The sequence below is a fragment of the Crassostrea angulata genome, chromosome 5, assembly GCF_025612915.1.
Source record: "Crassostrea angulata isolate pt1a10 chromosome 5, ASM2561291v2, whole genome shotgun sequence".
Lineage (NCBI taxonomy): Eukaryota > Metazoa > Mollusca > Bivalvia > Ostreida > Ostreidae > Magallana > Magallana angulata.
Window position 1 is genome coordinate 19,072,306 of NC_069115.1, and position 8,031 is coordinate 19,080,336.

Genomic DNA, 8,031 nt, shown 5'->3' on the forward strand with positions numbered 1-8,031 from the left:
ATAAAAACATGATAATACATTGACCTACCCAATTTATGAAATTTTATTTATATTCAAATTAAACAATTCAGTATCAAAATGCTTACATCTTTCATATTTCAACACGTGTGAGATGATGTCCATAAGCTATTATTGAATCATACCTGATTAGTAATTATTGTAAAATTACTTTAAAACTTTATTCCTTTTATTTTTGATAAACCAACCAAAAATAACAAAAACGAGAATAAAGTGGTGAACACGCTTTGGTGGATCCAAGTCAGTTGGGATTTGTATAAAGATATGTAATTGCAACGAAATAATTTTGAATAATTGCGTGAGGAGTTTATACATTTAACGTGAATTCAGTTATAATGATTATTGACATAAGAGATGACAAAATTTGAAAATAAAATAAAATCAATTTGTTTCTTTAATGCACAATTTTAAAACTAAATATAGAACAAAGAAAAAACTGAAACAGTTTGTAATTTTGTAAGTCAGCGGCAACAAAAAGAATTTAGGACACATTTAATCAATTTTAGTTTAAAATTTCATCCCTACACGCTCATCTAAATATCCAGTCAGCTACTTTATCACATAGAAAGTTGGGAAAAACAACTGAGAAAAAATATTGGACATAATATATACAAATAAGTATGCACAATATATACAAAGCCCATAAATGTGTAAAGTATTAATACCCCGCGCGTGGGCGGGATATCATCTAATGTTGATTAAAACGGTCACATATAATGTTTTAATGACACATATGACAATGGAAGTCGACCAATGTCTTAACCATAACGAAAAAAAAAATAAAAACAAATATTCAAGACTAAAAACAGTATACGATAATATTACTATTAATTTACATTGTTGTTACAGTACATTATATCTGTCGTTCAAAACTAGCAATTCTCTACGATTGGATTTCATATACATTTTGACTAAAAAAAACCCCACCCCACTCACACATAGAAATAAAAGCAACAATCCAAAAAATTGGTAAGAATATCTAGTACGTATAAACGTAATATCTAAACATGAATATGATCTATTCAACTTAGGTTGAACCTTAAGATTACAGCAGATAACTTCAGACCTAAACATGTTGTAAGATACATCCAACACTTCACACATTATTCCTCATAACACTTTGACACAAAACACTTGCAAATTTAATCATTTAGTCTGATGTACGTTTTAAAAGCGCTTGAATTTCATTTCCCCGTCTTTAAATTGAATTGTCAGTGTACCCCAGTTTCGCTGCACCAATACAGAAACAATGCTCTTTGTTAAACTTTCGATCAAGCCCCATAGATTATACCGTGGATCTTAGCTGTTTTATAACAAGATATGTAACAGGGTGAATGCCTATGAATTAAGATAAAAGTCCTTAATCATGTGTGAACAAATATAGAGCATGAACTAGATACTTTGCTAAATTTGAGAAGAATTCAAACAATTTAAATCACAATATGAAAAAAAAAGTTTGTATTTGTCTTAAATCATTTAATAATAGCAGATTAATTTCGCGGTGATATTATTTATTGTTTGTTGTAAGTTTTTAAAATTGATTTTAAATTAATCATATAGATAATATGGCAAGTATAATTGCAAAGTACGTATTCGAGAACTCCTTTACTCTTGCTGTTAGAATTGTCTTCCCACTTGTTTACTTGCTTTCCAATTGTTTTTGTAAATTTGAAGGACAAGGGTATTGCTCTTTCTCCTGTTCAAGTTTTGTTTTTGTTTTCACAATGATCCATGCTTAATTGGATGACTGTAAATATTGTTCCTGTCTACCATATTATCTGCGCTTTGATAAAGCTCGTTTTCTATTAGTTCACCTTTAAATGGATTAATTAATCCTTCGTTTTTCACAGAGTAAGCCATATCTGTTATCTCTCTCGTTTTTGATGAGGATTTATATCTGTACATAAAAAATCAACAAAAGCAAAATTAAGACCACGTTTACATGATTACCAATTTACCAGGGTTCACTATAAACCAGATTTTTTAAAAACTGAATTACTGTAAATTCCTAATCAAACGCGAGTAATTAATATACGATAAAATTGCGAGAAGACCGTCTCGCGAATTTTAAAATTTCGCTTTTAATTTTCGGACAAAGTAAACTTCATGAAACTATGATAAAATTTCGGCATTCACGATTTTATGTTCTCGTGATTTGATGGAAAACCGTTGAATTGTGGAATTAAGTACTCGTGCAATATAAGGAATACACATAACATACCGTTTTTCTCTGCAGACAGCAAAGATGATGATAATAGTAATTAGAAAAAATCCACCACCAGCAGTAGCAATGTATATTTCTGTAATGAAATGATATTATTCAAGATGAATTAGTACAGCGTAATTCAATTTAGATAACTGAAAAATTTTGTTTTATGTGAAATCTGCAATTTGTTTACATTTGAACACTTCTTCCACTTTCGATATAGAGATCACTCGTGTATTGAAAACACAATTATAACTCTATTTAAGCCTTCATTTGATAATTTCATATCATGTGTATTTGCTTCATACAAATTAAGACAGTCAGTATCAGATACTCCTAAATCAGTTTCAGAGAGGGTATGGGTTTTTTTTTTACCAATTGATTTTGATGAAATATTAGGTGATGTCATTGGTGTGGTCGTTTCTGTCACCGCAAAATCTAAATTATGAGAAATTCTAGGATGTTAAAGATGTTTGAACACTTTTAAATGAAAAACATGACAAATGCAAAAATCAAACAAAAGGTCATCATTAAATTATCAAAACGGTTATGAAAACTAATGTTATAACAGAGAGAGAGAGAGAGAGAGAGAGAGAGAGAGAGAGAGAGAGAGAGAGAGAGAGAGAGAGAGAGAGAGAGAAAATATAATTATAATTACCACAATAAGATTCATTATAATTGTTTCTATTATAAACCGCTCTCACGAAGTGGACTTCAGTACCATTATTGCAATATTCATTTCTTTTATCGACAAAATGTGGATTTTTAACTTCATAGTTAAGGCTTAAATCATTGCATGATATATTTTTAAACATATCACATAGCATTTCTTTCACTTTAACTGAATTGATTACGAAATTAATACATGTCTCAACAACAAACATGCTTGTAAAATTGCTATACTCTGCTATTAGCTGTCCATTTACCTGAAACGAAAAAAAAATATTGATGCCTGTTTGTCAAACTATACTTCTATTTACTTTATAGATATTCTTTTATTACAAACTATCAGAAGCGTGTGAATCCACGAGAAAAAAAAAATAAAACTATAAGCTTCTCAAAAACCTCGGTGGTTATTAGGTTATTTTTAAATATATTCTGCAGATTACAATTATGAGCTAAAATGCAAATAACATGAAATCATTTGCTGCAAAATTTTATTCTACATACAAGGTAAGGGAACTCTTTTTAAAAATCATTTTATCATTTACAATGCTTGAGGAATGTATCTCTAACGATCATGTGACATTTGAGAGTCAGGTGTAGAGTTATGAGCAAGATACAAGGCTCATAATTCTTAGTCATGTAAACAAGGCTCGTGCCCTGTTTTAGTTGACATAGGTTCAATATACCACTAAATATATTTTTTTCAAGCTGAATTGTCTTCTTTTTCATTTTAGGTATAAATAAACAGTGTCTAACGTTTTACACATTCATTTTAGCTAAACTTAGAATTTTTACTTCAACAATCAAAATGTAAACAAAAGCTTTGTTTACATAGTCAAGAATTGTAAGCTCTGTAACTCGCTTATAACTCAAGAAATGACACTTAAATTGTGTTTGTTTATCAAAAATGCATCACTGAAGCATTGTAAACATTAAAATCAGAAAATTTTTTTTTGACCAAAATCGTTAATATGACCCTTAAAGACCCTTCATTACGTTTTTTGGGGATTTGTTTTTGTTTTTTGTTGTGTTTTTGTATGAATGCCCTTCAAATATTATCGTTACAAAGGCACGGAAACAAATCCGTTTTGTCAAGAAGGAAGAATTGATTTTAAAGTGAAACTATGTTCAACTGGTTGTATGTAAGGTATATAAACAACATTCAAATTCTTTTTTGATATCAAACCAGGGATTTGGGACAGGCTGAGTCTCTGTATCTATTTATGAAATTTAAATTTAGATCTATCGCACAGCGATCAGAATTTGCCTTGTGTGGTCATTATAAAATGTATATTATTTGTTCTTTTTAACTATTGCATACATTTATTTTGTGCCTTCTGTTGTTTTGTTTCTATACGTCCAATTCCCATATATTTTCGAATCGTATAAGAAGCACGGCAAATGTTTTCAACGAAACTCTTACTAGAGCCGACATCAGGTTTGGAAAACACATAAACATTCGTTGATGTTTTAGGGTTGTATGGCAACATGTTTAGTAACTAATCAAGTCAACTTGATAATTAATTGAAAGAGCAAACCCTTCCTTTCCGATGATTACTTTTGGAACTTGACAACACTAAAACGTCACATGTGTTTAGAAAGGCACGTCAGTATACAGCAGTCAACATAAAAAAAACAATAGCCTATCGCTTGTGCACTACGTATTAAACCCTACCTACATTTTAGGTATAGAACATGCACAATATATAAAATTAGATTAATTCTGCTTATTGTATATATGATGCATTGATTTATATTTGTATTGTATTTAACAGACATATTTTGTCTATGTTTATCATTGAAATGTTTTCTTGGACAGCAAGTAAAGGATTAAAACAATCTCGTTTTACTTTATTGATATACAAAACTCCTTAATTCTGAAATTTGAAAAGAGTGCAATGAAAAACACTTTGCAAAATACACAGTGGTTTGATGAAATATGACACTCGTTTTACCTTTATACAGCTATCTCTAATTTGATTATCTTATATATTTTTTGTACATTGAAAAAAATCAAATTCTAGTTTAAATAAAGTATTTAACAGAGTTTTAAAACTTATCTGCTTTATGCCTTTTCTTCCAAGTTGGGAATTTCGGAATGTTCACTTTGATTACGTTATTAAAGTTTTGAAGAAATGAGAAACATTTTAATTACCTTTCCTTTTAAATTTTACAATGCGCATGAATCTGGATAAACGTGTGAATAATGTTTCGCTAAATTGGATTTAAGGTGGATTTTTTTAAACAAGTGTTATGTGACATTAGTAATTAATCGATCTTTAAACGGTAATAAGGTCTTAGTTTCATGACTCAGAAACAGACGTAGTATGAAAAACATAACAAAGTTGATGATAAATACCAGAGAACCATTCAAAGAAAACGTGAAGTTCACCGCCGTGTTGATTGTCAATTCGCTACATACAGAGGTTAACCTCTCTTCAAGCATTACAGTTGTAGACATGAGTCGTTTCGATACATTGGCACAGTTTGACGGAACGACGTTGTTTATTTTCCATATTACTGAATACGTGACATAAATTACAGGTATACCTAGAAGGAAAACAGTATATTAACTTTTTTGTTTTGGATTGAAGCATCAATTACATATTTTGCGTTACTGAATTTACATACACAAACTTTAGAAAAATAAATTATTTTGTTAAACTTCATTTTTGTATTGTTGTTGGTTAACATGGTCCGATAAGACACATGTAGCAAGTCAATTTTATCACGAGATCTTTGATATGAGAGATATATTAATTGACGTTCGGGAAATATCTTACGCTTGCATGTTGATAACACAGGTGACCATACTCCATTCAGACAACTGTAAGATTGTTTTGTTTTACCACTTGAAAATATGAAACCACGGTAGCACTCAGCATCGCAAGACCGATTGGTTGTACACAGAATAGAGGCATTATCTACAGTCAGGTTAATCTTCTTCACAGAGCAACAGCCGGTCAGCACTGCCAACAAATTTTAGTTATCATCCAATTGCAATATACATATATTCAAGGGAAAATGATGTTACAGACATGCACGTTGCATCATTCTAAAGAATTAAGCGAAAAGGGACTAGAGGTACTGTGAGCTTGTTGATGATACCCCCGCTAAAAAACTATAGCAACTCTAGTATTTGTAATGGCTGCACCATTTTTACAGTCACTATAATCAATCTTTGTGTCAATTTTTAATTCCAATCATTTTCCATTGCAAGATATGACCAAAATAGGAAATTCGCATTTTCTTAACAATGACCTTAAACTTGCACAACTGACCCTGGGTCAAGTTCATGCACATCTTCAGGTCATTAGCATTTATTATGTAAAGTAGGAAGGTCCAATTTTATTTTCAGAAAGTATAAACCGGACACAGACTATGAACTTTTTTTTTCTTTCAAATGACATTGTACTTGCTCTTATAACCTTAGGTCAAATTCATGACACCCCCTTAGGTCATAAACACTCTTATTGTAAAGTAACAATTTTTAATGATTCTCCATTAGAAATATTAATAATAATAAAAAAAAATAATAAAATTTGAACAGTTCCTTCCAGTGACCTCGAACTTGCTATAATAGCCATGGGTGAAAATCATGACAAACCCTCAGGTCGTAAGCAATCTTTATGTGAAGTAGGAAGTTTCAATGTTTCTCCATAAGAAAAATATGATCCGAACACGAATATTTTACATTTCCTTTCAGTGACCTTGAACTTGACCAAATGACTTTGGGTCAAAATCACCACACACTCTTAGGTCATAAGCAATCTTTTTGTCAAGTATGAACTTTAAATGTTTCTTCATAAGAAATATATGAATCGGGAACGATTGTATAGACAGTTGGACGGACGGACAAGGTAATTCCTGTAAACCCCTCCAAACTTTGTTTTTCGTGAGTATGAAAATCTACCTACAATCTGATAACCATAGATAAAGAGCAACAACAAAAATCAACATTTACTTTCAGTTTGTAGAACTCAAAAAGTTCGGTAAAGTTTAAAATTTTGGAAGAAAAAATTGTCCGCTTCCTGTTTCGTTGATAAAGATTGATTTTATATTTCATGTCAATAACTTACCTGCAAACTGGATCAGACACAATACCACCATATACAAAGCAATCATTTTGACAAGGAAGATTTTGATTTTTCAATCTAGAAAAAGGACGGAAATCGGACCAGAAAGCCATATGACGTCATAAATAATGGAAAAAAAATCGCATGGCAATGTTTAGGTCAAACTTTTTTATCATTACTCTTGATTCTTCATCACTCCTCTTGATTAATCATTATCACCGATGCTAGGTTTAAGTGTAATAATAATCTTTATTTCCACTCGCCCACTGTCGTTTATCTGTCTGTCAATCTTCATTACTCTGAATTGAATTACTTGTTTTATATATTCATCTTTGTTAGCCTGAAGTGAGCATAAGATCTCATTTTTACTAAATAAAATACAAATCGCTTTTTGTTTATTTGCATGTATGTATACTATAGAGACTAATGGTAATTATCATTTGTAAATGAGGATATTTTTTTTAATTTCTCAAAGTTTTTTTTCTCATACGTAAATAATGTACTTTATGAAAAAGAAATATGGTATCCATTTCAAAATATTTTAATTGCAGACGAAAGGCTGTTTGAGCATCAAGGTAACATTTCGGTAATAAATACTTTTGATTTACACATGCTTAAATAACGAAACCGTTCTACTTCCGGTGAGACTTCTCGAAATCTTAGGTAAGTTTCTTTTACACAAATGTTCTACCCTCGAGATCTTCGAAACTATAACATATCAAAGCATAAAACTTTCATGGATGATAACATTTGATTGAAGATGTGTCTAATGGGTTTCAGTTTGTCTTCCGTCACTTTTCGTTCTCACCGGAAGCGTTCCAGCCAATGAAGTTTTTCATAAGTTTTTTTTTCTTATTCAGTTTAAAAAACATTTATGTACCATAGAAAATTGTAATAATAATGCTCACTTTTCATTTCGTTAATCACTTATTTTCGTCTGTTTCCGGTACTGAGACAAAAAACCTTCTTTCAACAAGATCTCAAAACTCACAAAAACTTGAACAACCAAACTCTGAGGAAAGACAGAACAATGTATGAAGATATTGTAACCATGTTCTGTTTGAT

General features: G+C 30.7%; 2 long non-coding RNA genes across 2 annotated transcripts; both read right to left on the reverse strand.

Annotated features, from left to right (window-relative positions):
- Window positions 1–291: 291 nt before the first annotated feature.
- LOC128183497 (uncharacterized) lies at window positions 292–3,012 on the reverse strand. Its single transcript, XR_008243611.1, has 4 exons — window positions 2,883–3,012; window positions 2,600–2,662; window positions 2,240–2,318; window positions 292–1,915 (listed from the first exon to the last, which is right to left on the reverse strand). It is a non-coding gene; the product is annotated as an uncharacterized LOC128183497 (long non-coding RNA).
- A 2,341-nt stretch (window positions 3,013–5,353) lies between these two features.
- On the reverse strand, window positions 5,354–7,065 carry LOC128183498 (uncharacterized). The gene is made up of 3 exons (XR_008243612.1): window positions 6,970–7,065; window positions 5,674–5,859; window positions 5,354–5,440 (listed from the first exon to the last, which is right to left on the reverse strand). It is a non-coding gene; the product is annotated as an uncharacterized LOC128183498 (long non-coding RNA).
- Between the last annotated feature and the right edge of the window lie 966 nt (window positions 7,066–8,031).